The sequence below is a fragment of the Hemicordylus capensis genome, chromosome 4, assembly GCF_027244095.1.
Source record: "Hemicordylus capensis ecotype Gifberg chromosome 4, rHemCap1.1.pri, whole genome shotgun sequence".
Taxonomy (NCBI): domain Eukaryota; kingdom Metazoa; phylum Chordata; class Lepidosauria; order Squamata; family Cordylidae; genus Hemicordylus; species Hemicordylus capensis.
In genome coordinates, this window is record NC_069660.1 from 217,758,988 (window position 1) to 217,774,103 (window position 15,116).

At 42.1% G+C, this 15,116-nt stretch overlaps 1 long non-coding RNA gene across 8 annotated transcripts in view; it reads right to left on the reverse strand.

The window, feature by feature from the left end:
* LOC128324101 (uncharacterized) overlaps positions 1–15,116 on the reverse strand; it is a 139,128-nt gene that overhangs the window by 45,663 nt on the left and 78,349 nt on the right. For 4 of the 8 annotated variants that reach the window (XR_008306643.1, XR_008306646.1, XR_008306640.1 and 1 more), the window contains 4 exons: positions 6,229–8,514; positions 5,467–5,578; positions 3,489–3,560; positions 1,995–3,314 (listed from right to left, as the gene is read on the reverse strand). This is a non-coding gene — a long non-coding RNA (uncharacterized LOC128324101). Of the gene's footprint in view, positions 1–1,660; positions 1,726–1,994; positions 3,315–3,488; positions 3,561–5,466; positions 5,579–6,228; positions 8,515–15,116 lie in introns of all 8 variants that reach the window. The other 4 variants (XR_008306645.1, XR_008306642.1, XR_008306647.1 and 1 more) reach the window with 3 other exon arrangements.

Genomic DNA, 15,116 nt, shown 5'->3' on the forward strand with positions numbered 1-15,116 from the left:
CTGTCCACCGTGGACTGGAAGCTCATTTCCGAGCTGGTCTTGACATTCAAGCCATTCCTCCTTGTGATGATCAGCTTGTGTGCTGAGGCAGCAGCTCTGAGCCAGGTTTGTCCACCACTCTTCTCCTGGAGAAGATGATGGGTGAGCTCCAGACCACTCTGACCATTGGGGAGGCATGTGCCCTGGCAGGTTGGCTGAGGACTGAAGTTGTGAAATGGCTCAACACCAGGTTGGGTCAATTGGCAGCGCATGTTCTGGAATGCCTGTGTGACCCAAACATAAATGGCAATGCAGTCACTCCTGTTGTGCTGGTCAAATGGAGGGTCCTCCTCATTCAAAAGGTGTGGCAGGCAGAGGAGAGGAGGCTGGGTAAGAACCAGGTGCTGCTGCACCTACTTTGAGTGTACAGTCTATGCCCAGCAGCATAGACCCAGCAGCAGCAGCGTTTCCCATTCCAGCAGCATGGTGTCTTTGGCAGAGCCAATGCAGTCAGTGCTTTCACCCGTTAGTTCGACCCTGTGGTTCAAACAGAGGTGCCTTGGCACCTTGCCAGGGGTACAAGAGGCCCTGACCACTCCCTGCACTGGTGCCAAGCAGAGTGTTCTGCTGTTCCTGCAGGAACTGGTGGTGGTGGACCCTAAGACGGATCTCACCCAGTTTGGGGCAATGCGTCGCTAAATCTGACCGTACTTGGCAATGGTTGCCAGATGGGTCCTCTCCTGCCCCCCGACCAGTGTCCAGAGTGAGAAGTTGTTGTCCACGGCTGTGGACATGGTGACACCCTATTGCTCGTGTTTGAATGCTGGCTTAGTGGAGCAGCTGGTCTTACTGAAGGCCAACCTCCCCCTGCTGGCTACCCAAGCTGGATGTGGAGGGTGAGTGACTCATAGTCACACACACCTGCTGCAACACCAGCTCACCCTGGCCAACCAATGTGTCACAGTCTTCCCATTAGTGCTGCTGACACCCACAGACATGCATGCACACCGCTGGCTCATGATGATGGACTGATGCCCCAGGGCTGGCACCCATCGGAGGCTGTTTTGGAGGATCGGTAGGGTTTTTTTGCTTGCTGGCTGGCTTGTGTTGGCACTGCCAGGCTTGTGATGATGGACTGGCATGGGCCCAGCTCCCATTGGAGGCCGTAGTGTGGCATAGGTGGGGGGTGGGGTTGTCTTCCTGGCTGGCTTTCTATTGTGTTGCTTGCTTTGGTTGGTTGTTGGTTGTTTTATTGTTGTTAGCTCTCCTGCAGCACAGCCAAACAAACACGCATTGGCCCATGATGAGTCTAGACTAGCTCCCTGGCATGTGTCAGCCAAGCTTCATCCCTATCTGGGGCCAAGACTCTGTGAGCAACCCTAGTGGGAACCTCTGCTTCTCACCTAGTAGAATTGCTTATTCTACTAGCAATGGGTCATCTGAACATGTCCTCTGTAAAGTAGACCAGTATATACTTGGTTTTTTAACAAATTCTGTGTTAATATTTTAAATTATTTTATGTTATGTTTTATGTGAATATTTTAAATGGTTTCATTATTTGTATTGTGAACTGTACTCGATGGGTGGTATATAAATGAAATGAAATGAAATGAAAGAATGAATATCTATCTATCTATCTATCTATATTATTTCCATCTTTAGAAATCAGGGCTAAACTCACCTTGTGTGAGTTAATGGCTGAGATTAGATTTGAACCTGGACCTTCCAGTACATGTTATTTCTCTTCTAACGTGGAGGCAGGGAGGGAGGGAAAGAGGAAGAGAGAGAGAGAGAATTTCCAAATATTCCTGTGAACAATATATTTTTGCTTTACAAGTGTACACAAAGGTCTGGTCATTTGGTCAAGGAATAACAGTTTTTATTCTGAAACGTAGGACACTATTTCTGGATGCCTTCGCTAAGACATGAAGGAATGGGCTAATCTGACCATCACAATAACAGGAATCTGGGGAAAGCATGATCAAACTTTTTTTAAAATTTAAGTGAGAATTCACCTTGAAAAGGGTTATAACTCCTGTGCTGATGGAATGGGGACATTTGTAAGATTTTCCTTCGGCACTATGACTATTCATACCATGTATCGGCTCAGAAAGCCAGTCAGTGGGGAAAATAAAGAAGAAATAGTTAAGGGGCATCAGTTTTGTTCAGTCCAGACATTTCTCTTTTGATACCAATTACTGCAACCCAATACAAAATCCTTATCATTAAAGTAAACAAGCTACAGCAACACATTCTGTGTAGCATAGAGTGTCTCTCTCTTTGGCTCTCTCAGAGTCTAATTAAATGTTGGGGGTGGGGTGCAGAGAGAGAGAGAGAGAGAGTAAATCATCATGTATGGAACTCATTTTACCTTGGGCTATACTCTACTTTCAACTGAAATTAGGTGCCGCTGGTTCTCCAATGAGTGCTGCTTTGCAGAGACCCATCCTATTTATATTGCTTTTGCGACTCTGGCTTTGTGCCAGGGGAGCAACAAACATGCATGCTGCCTTCTAATGATGGAGTCCAGGGAAAGCAGTACAATTTGCACATAAGGATATGATATCAGTTTCATAACTGGATTTCTCTCTCTCAGCAAATACTGAAACAGTGAGGGGGAAAAGCAAAGGAGCCACTTTGATAAGCCAGATCATTAAAGGGATGCCACTTCCGATGCACCAGTGATCAGGGTCTTTTTAAGACTCTGAGAGGCCTAGGGGCAGAATGCTCATTTGAGCCCCCCACCCCACCCCCCACATTCTTATCTCCAGCTGACATACTGTGCAATGTTCAGTTTGTGACGTTGTGCAAGTGCAAAAATTGTGGAAACATATAATGGCTGTACTGTCGCACAACTGGTGCATGTGCAACATGGCACAATATGTCTGCGACTGCATTCTGTATTAGTGTAATAGTCCAAAATACTGAAATAACTCTTGGTCCTGGAGTTATATTTTAACTGATTAGTGTTACTGCTTTGAATGAAAACGATTGATCTGCTCATTTCAAATACTGAACCATACCTTTGGATGAGGGTGCCTCTATGTGTAAGGCCCACGTCAATTGCCCCCACCCCCGAAAAGGCCCTGCTGGTGGTTAATTACAATCATGACATATAAAGATACAATCTCTTTCCAACTCCCCATCCCGCTCCAAACTTAGTGTTTTAAATACAGAAGGAAGAAGGGGGCTGGACCCCTTTACCTCTTAGGCCAAATCTTCAATATTCTGTTGTTAGGTTACAGGAGGGAATGGTTTGACTAAAATTGCAGTCAGTCATTGGTGAGGCTTGAGGCTCATCCGTTTGTATTCCCATGCTATTATTGTGTATTGTTCTGAAATGAAGTAAATAAGAATCTATTAAAGACATAAGCAGTTCTCATTAGTATATGTCACGTTGGGAGTTGAAGTGTTGTGTTCTGACTTTTCAAACAGCATTAGAATAATAAATCAGGATTCCCATAAAACAGAATCCTCTGAACCCTAATTGGACAGTCTGCCTTCTTTACCTTCTGTGACAGTGTAGTTTTCTTTTTTTGATCTATCTTCTCCTCAGTTGCCAGTTCGATTCATCTCAAAATCTGCAAATATAATACATGGGTGATCATTAGGATTTGCAGAACTCCAGTGTTAAACTTTGGAGCACACTGTGCTCTATATGGGGCTGCTTTTGTACACAGTCCAGAAACAGCAATTGGTACAAAACGTAGCACCCAGGTTGGGCAACCTGAAGAGACCATATTACTTTTGATTTAAAAGCATTACACTGGCTGCCCATACATTTCTGGGCAAAATATAAAGTGCTGGTGATTACTTATAAAGCTCTAAATGCCTTGGTCCCAGAGTATTTAAGAAAACACTTTCTCATTCAGGACCTCCACCATTTATTTAGATCTTCTAGAGAGGTCCAGCCTGCGGCTGCCCCCAACTCATCTGGTGAAAACTCAGGGCCAGGCCTTTTCTATAGCTGCCCCGAGGCTCGGAAACAAACTCCCTGTTGTTGTAAGAGTTTCTTCATCTCTAGCGGGTTTTAAAAGAGCACTCAAGACACATTTATATCACCAAGCCTTTGATTAGCTGTAAGCTGGTTTTTATTGTTGTTCTGTTTTAAATTGTTCTTAAAATGTTACAACTCCTTTAATTTGGTTTTATTTCTGGTTTTATCATTTGTGTTGTAAACCACTACGAGACATTGGGATGTGGCAGTGTAGAAATGTTATAAATAATAAATAAATACAAAGGTAGTCCTATGTAGAGTGCATTGCAGTAGTTGAGCCTGGAGGTTACCAGCAGATGAACCAGTGTCGTTAGTTAAATAAAACATGCATATACAGACATAGATAATTTCATCCAAAACATATACACTGTGATTATGTTGGGAAAGCGGCATTAAAATAATGTTTTCTAAAGGTAATCTTTTCAGATTCATTGCTCCCTTCATGGCAACTAGTAATTTCGAACTTCCTGCACTCATGGACCTTTGCACTTCTGTTTTCTGCTGATTAAATCTTTTGCATCTGCTACAGAATCTCTGGGAATTCTGGGCTATTCTAGGACATACTCTCACAGGTTGCCAGCCAGAGCTGCTGGAGACAGCTGTATCCCCACAAAAGTTGAGTGGACCCACCTCACTCCCCCTTCCCTGTAGTTGCTCATTGCAAATAATAATTCTGTTCCTCTCCAGACCTTCTTTATTGTGTAAAATAAGATTAAGATTTATTCAAAACTTAAAACAAATGTTTTGACGTAAACACATCGTCATCAGTGTTCAATATTCCATTGTTTAACCGCATTCATATATTGCAGGAATGATTCATTATTGTGGATTGTCATTCAGAGAAGTTTGTCAACCATTGCTTATAATCCCCCCAAAATCTTTTTAGGAACCCCATGGCACCTAGGAATATAATTTGAAAACCATTGCTTTAAATTCCAGCTGAATAATTTTTAATCAACTCCAAACCTGCGGGACTTATTTCATCCCGATTTTCACCAGGTTTTCAGGGACAGGGACAGAGTCAGAACAGAAGTGAGGTCATTACATAGGGTCAGTGGCAGAACTGACATTTTGTATGTAGAAGGGTTCAATCCCTTATGATTATGATTATGATTTAGATATCACTTTTCCACACAGAAAACCACGAAGTGGTTTATATAACATCTTCAGGTAAGGCTGGAAAAGACCCTCTCTGAAATCCGAAAGTGCACTTGCCAGTCAGTGTAGACAATACTGACCTGGGTGGACCAATGGTCTGAGTACTGGGCAGCTTCATTATTTCATGGTGTGAGAATGAAATAGCTCTGCAATCACAGCATCACAAGTGCCAGCAGCTCAAGATCATTAATTGCATCAAATATGTTACTTAGGCTGACCTCATCTGTGTTTTAATAGGTTGCCTCCTTTTTTCCTTACATGGAGATACGGAAGCTCATGACAGCTTCTCCTTCCCCAGGGCAAAATTTCTCAGCTAACAATAACTACGATACCTTTTGACAAGTGCAACTACAAGCTAGCAAAGCTCAGTCCATCTCCATCTTCCTGACTGCAGGGGACCTTTTATTTCAGATCGAAAAGTGCTGCCTTGATGCCAAAATGCTGCTACAATTATCAGAAGGGGAAAAAAGAAAGATCCAGCGCACAAAGAAAATGAAAGTGCAGAGATCATATTAATCAGATGAAAGAAAACACTTTTCCAACTACAATGGTGGCTGAAACTCATAAATTAGATGACTGAAGTAATAAGACATGTGAAATGGCTTTTAAGTCCACTACCAGCTCTGTGCAATAAATTTCCAGTGACATCCAGGCTTTTAGTGGAGGGCATGATTTATGGCCGTCTGCAGGAAGAGAGCTTTCATGGATTATCTCTAAAGTGGCAAAACTCTATTCTGAATTTTTCAAAATTAGTGAAGCTGTGTGAATATTACCAGCAAGCAATCCCAAATATCATTTTTAAAAGGTGTGGTGGGGGAGGCTTCCTCTCACCATAAATTTACTTTAGAATAGCCACAAACTGTGTCTACTATGGGCAGCCAGGGCCAGGTTATGTCCATTCACAAGAAAGACCACAACTTCTTCGAGCTTTCTTCATCTATCTTCCTAACATTTGCTCATTTCCTTTTCTCAAGAGGGCAGTTCCACATACATGAAAAGGACATCCCAAATGTCCATAAAGACTTGGGCTGACTGAGAAGGACATCCCATGCCTCCATAAAGCACCCACAAGCCCTAATAACAGTACCCTTTACCTTTACTGGTGATACTGCGGCACACAGTTGCATCTTTTGTCTTGTGGTAGGCAGTTCCAGGTCTGTTACATCACAGCTTCTTCCCATATCACCCATCTGCTGTAATGGGAAACCTTCCTGCCACTTCCTCCAGATATGCCCTGATGGTGGGCTTGTATTGTCAGGCCTACCACCCTCTGTGCCAATGTAACATAGGTCTGGGCCAACCTCCTTCCTGTCTTGCTGTCTTCTGGCTCTCTCTGCCTGCGCACTTCCTTGTAACTCCCTCCCTGGATGAGGCTTGCTCTCATCAAGTGTAGTGAGTCAGCAATGTATCTCCCAAGAGTGGGTCGATTCTAGTGCTCCTTGGTACAGTCCTGCCTTCCCTTCAGTCTCCCTGGTCAGCTTCCACAGTCCTCCCAGAGTTCTTGCTGTGAGCAGAAGCCAACAGGGGTCTGGATCACTGTACACAACCTCTGGTTCAGATTTGGCTCATCAGTCTGAGCCACTGTAACAAGACAAACTCCCAGTGCCTTGCCTTGCCCCTCCTCAGCTGGGACTCGACCTTCACCTGACTATGGTCACATATCTGTCTCTGATCCTCCAGATTTTTACTCACTGCTCCAGAGCTCGACTTTGGCCTGATCTGGACTCCTTACATGCCTCTGGACCTTTCAGGTAGCCACTTGTAGGGCTGATCTGGCAGTCCCCTGACAGGACAACTACTTCAGGCTGCAAGTAGGGATTAGGGATGTGCAGATCAGTTTGAATTTGAACCAGTTTGGTTCGATGGTTCAAATTTGAACCGCATTGGGTTCAACCTGCTGGTTCGAATTCGAACCAAACTGAGCCTGGTTCAATTTGAACCAATTTGAATTGGTTTGAACCAGTTTGAGCCTCCAAAGCTGGTTTGGGTGGTAGGCACCCATGGATGCCAACTACCACCCAAACCCCAAAGCAATCAAACACTCCAATTTTTTATGAATTTTTAAAATTTTTATTATTGCCCATTATTCCCTATGTGGAGTATCTAGGGGTGCAAAAGTGGGGTGGGTGGTAGGCACCCAGGTGTGCCTACCACTCACCAAACCCCAAGGCAATTGGGTGCTCCGACTATTAATGGTGAATTTTTAAAATATATTCCCCTTAAGGAATAATGGGGATGTGGGGCAACCCCAAACCCCCCTTTGGAGGTGGCAGGGCACCCCAAAGTGGGTCTGGGGGCATGGCAGGGATGGCCTCAAGCCATCCCAGGCACCCCCAAATCCCTGTGATTTTTAGTTCTTAAGATATGAATTTTTAAATGTATTTATATTTCCCTTCCATTTTTCAGGTTGCGGATTTTGGAGAAACACTTTCACTGACCTAATTGCTGACCTCAGGTCAGTCATTAAGCAGTTAAGGTTATCAGTGCACAGTGTGTTCCCCTGCAGGGAAAGTAATAGTCTACAGACTGCAACTGCAAAATACTTGCAGTCTGTAGACTATTACCGGTTTTGTGCACATCCCTAGGGCAAACGGGTTTTGTGCACATCCCTAGTAGGGATCGACATGAATGGTCTTCCATGCAAAACATTCTTTGCACACAGAAAACTAGGCTAGTTTTCTATGTGAAAGGAATTTTTTGTATGAAGAAGCATGTCACCTGCAGTCTGATGTGATGCTGCCCAGACATAGGCAAGCTTGAGGAGGATTAAGGGGGTGCATCTGTACCCCATTATCTTCTGACTGACACAGCAAAAATTACAATAGACACTATTGTCCAGCCCTTTAATGTTATATTTTAAATACTCAGTAGGCTGGTTCAAACAATACTGGCCCCAGCACACGTGAAGTAGGAGGGCATGTGCTGAGAATGTGTCCATCGGGGCATCCTCTATGGACATCCCAACACCCTCCTGGTGTACTCCTTGATTGCATGTGGAGGGCTGTTCATCTGAATGGGCCCTAAACACATGCTCCAAATACTAGTTTAAATCATCACACACACACACACACACACACACACACACACACACACACACACACCCCTCTCCTTCCTGACATGTGTTGCTGGCCCTGTGATGCACTCCTATTACTGACACCCTGCACATACCTATGTGCCCAGACACAGGTTTACCACCTCACTGTGGTACTACCTCATCAGTCCATAACTGATGGTTAAGGACACACCACCATGCCAAGTATCAACTCTAATTGCACTAGATGGGTCCTTTGTAGGGTTTTGGAACCATTATTTCATGTTCTCTTGATGGCTGTGACCGAGATGAGTTGCCAATCTGCTATCAGAGGACACTCGGAGTGAAGCTGGGAAAGGAAAGAAGAAGGGAAGACTTTTTATGGAGACTATTATCATGGAGCATTCTCTGTGTTCCGGGTTTAGGAACCATTCTTTTACATTCTCTTCAACACTTTCCAGGAATGATGTTTTAAGATGCATTAGGCACAGCAGCAGATACAGATACAGCGTTCTTAAGGCACAGGTGAAAATAAACGTCAAGCTCTATTAAAATGAGGGTGAATTTTTGTATCAGCATAATTTAATTAGCCAAATGGGAATCTTATAAAGACACCAAGCCAAATACATCTGTTTTTCTCATGTGAAGGGTGCCAAGAGAACACAAAGAGTGCCAAGTCTATGGTCTCTATCTGACATCTCTGTCAAAAGGCAGGAGAGCCCTACCGAGCAGTCATTGCGAATCATATGCTATGACATTTGTTCCATATTGAGTGCAAGTTAGAGCTTCCAATGGGTTCATTATCGGCACTTCTGTCAGCAGCGGAATTAGACTTAGAAAGATCTTGCCCAGTTGTTAGTCTAGATCAGTTTGTAACAGCTTTTCATTTTATGTAAATAGAGCTAAGTCTGTATAAAAATGGGATTCGAATTTAGGCAGGGTAGATAATTTCTTGTGGAAACTGATCAAGGCCAGTCTTCCAAGAATCCTCCCTTTTCATAGTATTCTAAATTATAGAAAAGCAACTAAAAGCCACATGTGGCTCTCAGAGCAGTTTTTGTAGCATGCTGGCTCTTAACAGAACAGTGAGAATTTCACCTTTCATTTTTTGGAAGAAAAGTAAGCTTCTAGCCCTCATGGCTAATTCAAAAAGTCACGGTATGGTTTTACACAAGGGTCCTTGGAAGGAAATATAAACTTTTTCCTATTGCTATTTCCTTCAGTAAATGAGTGGTGAATCACACTAACCAGCATGAGCAAGCAAGATGGCCAGACTGCTGCTTCTGCGGGCTTTAATGGCTGGCACAAACTGCTAAGAAATATCGGAACAGGAACTTCAAACTGTGTATTTTCCATTAGCCTGGTACAATTCTAATTCTTGAATGCATTATTCGTCATTAGTGTTTAAAATAAGTTAAGAGTACTTCACCAGAATTCAGCCACATGTGTAAAGCATTTCAAACCCACAGCACCAAATTACTGCAAAAACTCTCTGCAGTCCAAATTGGTTTTGACAGGAACTTTATGAACAGCCTTCAGAACACCCGGCTTACGATCTTGAACAGGCTGTTGCTCCCTATTGCTATTTTAGAATGAATTCTACTGAGTAATGGCAGGGACACAACTATTTTTTTCAAGATCACAAGGTGATTTGAGGGCGTTGAACTTGTGACATCGATCAGTAGGCCTCTTTCTGAATATTAATTTCCACTGAGATGTGTTACTTGGGGTTATTCATGCAGTGGAAGTAAAGAGCAGAAATTTAGGCTTAAGTTTCTTGAACAAAGTTACTAAGGCTTATTACTTAACTATCACCAAATTATAGACTCTGGGTGAAAGATCATCCTAGCAGAAAAATAAGTCTCAAACATCCAGTAATAAGTTTTGTGAACCGCCAAGAGCCTTCGGTGTCAGGCAGTATATATATATATATATTAATTAAATAAATAATTATAAACAAATACAAACTGACCACCAGTCAGTCTACAGAACTGATGATTGACACAAGCATTCTAAACTCTACCCCAAGCCTATACGAGGCATGTGCATGATTGTGATTCACTCACTGATTCAAAGCACAGCCTGGGCACCTTTGAACGGGAACAGAGCAGGTCTATATCTGCTCCTCCGCCACTCACCACGGCTTCCCGTGTGGCAGCATGCCCCCAGCTGCCCTCGCACACCAGTGGCACTTCCCCCTAGCTGCCCTCGCGTGGAGGCCATATGTATGCTGCACAAGGGCAGCTGGCGGGAGTGCTGCCACCACAGGAAGCTACGGCAAGCAGCAGAGGAGCAGGTAAGGACCTGCTCTCCACCCTTTTAAAGGTGGCGAGGCTGTGCTTCGAATCAGTGAGTGAATCACGATTTGTGCACATGCCTAGCCTATACGCAGACATACAATACATCAGTGGCCAGAAAAAACACAATACACCCAACAATTCAATCATAAGGGAAATGTACTTGGCATGTGGCAGCCATGTGAAGAGACAGCCCTTCCCATTTTTCTTAATATTTCACATTTGAAATATTCACTTCAGATCTACCATTCAAAATAACTTCTGGAATTGGCTCAAAGGCAGGCTAATGATTGTTTTAAAAAGTGACTTCTGCATACAAGAAGAGTCCTGTTGGATCAGACCAAAGGTTCACCAAGTCCCGAGCCTGTTTCCCAGTAGCCAAACAGATGCCACCAGGAAGTCAATAAGCAGTATATTAAGTGGCAAGAACAAAGACAATGTATATACACATAAATCCCAACATCCCCCTTCTCATTGTCTTGTTCCTTAATTTATAAGCCTAATTGCCATCTGCAGATTATGGAACTGTTTTCTGGTTAATGGTTTTGTCAGTATGTCTGAAAACATTTCTTCTGAAGCACAATATTTTATATCAATAATATTTTTCTCTTGTAATTCTTTTACAAAATGATATTTCACATCATTGTGTTTACTTTTCTGTATAACCTTCTCACTTTTTGATAGAATAATACAACAATCAATCCTCATGCATCATAGTAGGCTTCAATGCAACTACTCCAAAATATTCTAGAAGTTTATGCAATCAAATAAACTCTTGACAAGCTCGTGCCACAGATATATATTCAGCTTCATTTGAAGATAAAGCTACAATAGATTGTTTCTTGCTTAACCATGAGATTGCTCCTCTTCCTTACAAAAATGCACGCCACTTGTTGACTTTCTGTCATTTCTATATTTTTCTCAGTTGGCATCCATGTACCCTACTAACCTGGGTTGCTCACATGCTGACAGTACTCATTCCAGATCTGCCGTGCCCTTTAAACACTGTGCAGTTCTTTTAAGTGCAATCCAGTCCTTTGTCAGTGAATTCATTTTCCTACACAATATTCCAACAGCTGCTGTAATATCAGGATGTGATACAGCTGTAATGAACAGTAATTTTCCAATTCCCATATGAAACCCACTTCCATATGAGTACTCATTTCATTTCCATCTGTTAAACCAAGACATTCAATTGTCTATTATCTTTTGCCTCTGACTGAGTGTAAAACTTCTATCATCTTATCTTGTCATTTGCATCCCAAGATAATAAGATATCTCACCCAAATCTTTAATTTCTACTTCTTTATTTAAATTCTTCATTATCTCATTATGATCTTCCTTATCCTGATGACAAACAGCCAGATCATCTACATATATAAGAATGTATATCCAACTTCCATCTCTATTTCTAGTGTACTGACAAGGATCAGCTTTTCCCTGTCTAAATCCTTCTTCCAGTAATTTACTTAATTTACCGTTCCAAGCTCTGGCTGCTTGTTTAAATCTGTATACACTTTTCTGTAATTTACACACAAGTGTTTCTTTACCTAAATCCTCAAAACCTGGAGGTTGCTGCGTAGATAGATAGATATAGATATAGATATAGATATAGATATAGATATAGATATAGATATAGATTACACCTTATAAAATTGCAGTCTTTACATCTAGATGATGCACATACATTCCCTTAGATTCAGCAATTGCAAGTAACAGTCTAATTATGTTCATTTAACTACAGGTGCAAAGGTCTCTTCATGGTCCTCCTCACCATATTTCTGTGCATACTTCTTAGTAACCAACCTGGTTTTATATCTTTGAATGTCTCCTTTTTCATCACGTTTAATGGTAAACACCTATTTGCATCCTATAGCCCTACTGTTTTCTGGTAACTTTACAAATATTCTTGAAAAGAATATTTACACATTCTATAAATTCTACTGCCTGATTAATAGCCCACAAAAATTCCTTCCTCACTTCTACAGTCCAATCCCCCACCCCTCGCTCCTTGGGAATGTATGTGTACGCTTTATTTCCAAACACTTTGGTGTGCTTTAATCTGGATTTTCTTCCATTCCACAGTTCAAAAGGAGTTAAATCTCTGCTTTTAGTAGGTAAACTATTTTGTAGATAAGTTGCTGTCTTAATAGTTGCCCCCCAGTACTTGTTCTCCAGTCCTGCATCAAGTAGCATGCTTCTGCACATTCCAAATAAAGTCCTACATTTCTTCTCAGCTACTCTATTTTGTTCTACAGTATAGGGAATAGTTATTTCATGCTTAATACCCTGTTCTTTTAAATACTCAATGTCATTTCTGCAATATTCATTGCCATTGTCAATATGCAAAGTCTTAGATTTCTTCCCAAATCTGTTAGTGACTCTGCCCACATACTCTTTGACTTTCATCAATATTTCACTTGTCTCCTTCAGTGTGTGTGTGTTTATACACACACACACACAATTTCTCCCTGATGCTTTCATTGGTAAAGGATCACAAACATCACTTTAGATTAAGTCCAAGACCTCACTAGACTGAATTTCCATGTTTGAAAAGGATGTCTTTCTGATAAAATTCACTTTAACACACTCAATGCACCTGTTTTCAAACTTGCATGGCTTTATTTTTATATCTCTCACCAACTGCTCCTTTTGATATGAAGATGCTATCTTTACTTCAGTGATCTATCCTACAATGCCATAAGGTTATGCAATCCTTGTGTACACAGTCACCTGCTACATTTGCCAGCTCTCTTCTACAATCAACCTCATAAAGCACACCATCCTTTTACACAGCTCTGAGTAATAACTCTCCTTTAAACACAAAACAATGATTTCTTCAAAAAACAATTCTGTAAATTAATTCTTCTAAAAATAATTCTGTAAATACAAAAATAGCTTTTTGTAGCTGTTTTCACATGCAGTAAACTATTCTGCAAACATGGCACATAAAAGGCATCTGAAATGCTTACTTCATTTATTTCACCTGCTTCAGCATTACATTTTAGAAGAACTGTGCCTCTTTCTCTCCAGCCCTCCCCTGAAAGAGGTGGAGGAAAATGAGAGAGACAGAGAGAAGCGGAGGAAACCACTTCCGCTTTTTACCTCTAGCCATTCCTCTCCACACACGCGGAGTTTCTCTTACTGCCAAATGAACATTGCTTGCTTTCTGGAGGTTGCTGCTCTTGTAGCAGGCAAGAGAGCCACTGCTGTTCTGTCTCCAGTCAACGCTTTGTGGGTAAAAACCTTTTATGCATACAGAAAGCAAGCAACATTCATTCAGCAGTAAGAGAAACTCCATGTGGGTGGAGAGCAGTGGCTAGAAGGAAAAGGCGAAAGAGGTTTCCTCCACTTCTCTCCATCTCTCTCACTTTCCTCCACTTCTTTCTCTCCAGCCCTCTCCACCCCGCCTTGCCAACAAAGTGCTGAATGGAAACACACCAGCAGCCCCACCCGTACCTGCTACAAGAGCAGCAGCAGCAGCCCAGCAGTAAGCAAAACTCCATGTGAGCGGAGAGAAGTAAAAAGCGGAAGGGGTTTCCTCCGCTTCCCTCCATCTCTTTCACTCTCCTCCGTATCCCTCTCCTCTCTTTCCTCCATTTCTCATGGATACTCAGGTCACGTTATACAAGACCAATCACAAAATCCCAGCCGCGGATACTCTAAATCACAGATGGGAAATCTGTGGTTGGTGAGGGATGGCTGTAATTTATCTTGCAGTACACACCTTTCTGTTATTCACAACTTTCTTTCCTTTACTTCCATTTTTACATGCAGAATTGTGTTTATCTGTTGAAGAGCGGGATATAAATATTCGTAGTAGTAGTATTTAAAAATCTGCCTTTCTGAAATGTGTCCTTATCTTTCTTCCCCTCTTGGAAATTGTTTTTCTGTTCTCTGTTAGGAAATGTACTCTTTAAATGTGAAGTACTTCTGCACATAAGACATTGCCTGCCATCAGTAAGTTTATGTGCATAATTTTGGACTGTTTCTTCCCTTTCTCTTTGTTCTACAATATCCTTTTTAGCAATAGTCAGTATGCAGAACTGTACAAGGTATTCCAGATGGCTGCATCATGGATTCATACAAAGGCAGATATAACTGGCAGTCTTATTTTCAGACCCTTTCCTATGAACCCTTGCACCACTGTCATACACAGTGGTGGCGCAGTGGTAAAACTGCCGCTCTGTAACCAGAAGGTTACAAGTTCGATCCTGACCAGAGGCTCAAGGTTGACTCAGCCTTCCATCCTTCCGAGATCGGTAAAATGAGTACCCAGAATGTTAGGGGCAATATGCTAAATCATTGTAAACCGCTTAGAGAGCTCCGGCTATAAAGCGGTATATAAATGTAAGTGCTATTGCTATTGCTATACACTGAATTGATGCTTTAATTGAGCCATCCTCCCCACAACCACCAAATCCATCCACTAGCTTGACCACCTCACTGCTCACCCCAGCTCCATATCATTTATGAATAAATTAAAAAGCACCAGTCCAGTAGAGATCCTTGGAGGACCTCATTTGTTACTTCTCTCCATTGGGAGAGCTGTATATTAATGCCTATACTGTCCTTCCTGTTGTTAACCAGTTGGCAGTCTATGAGGATTCATCCTCTTATCATCCTCTTATCTCACAACTGATAGGTTTACTAA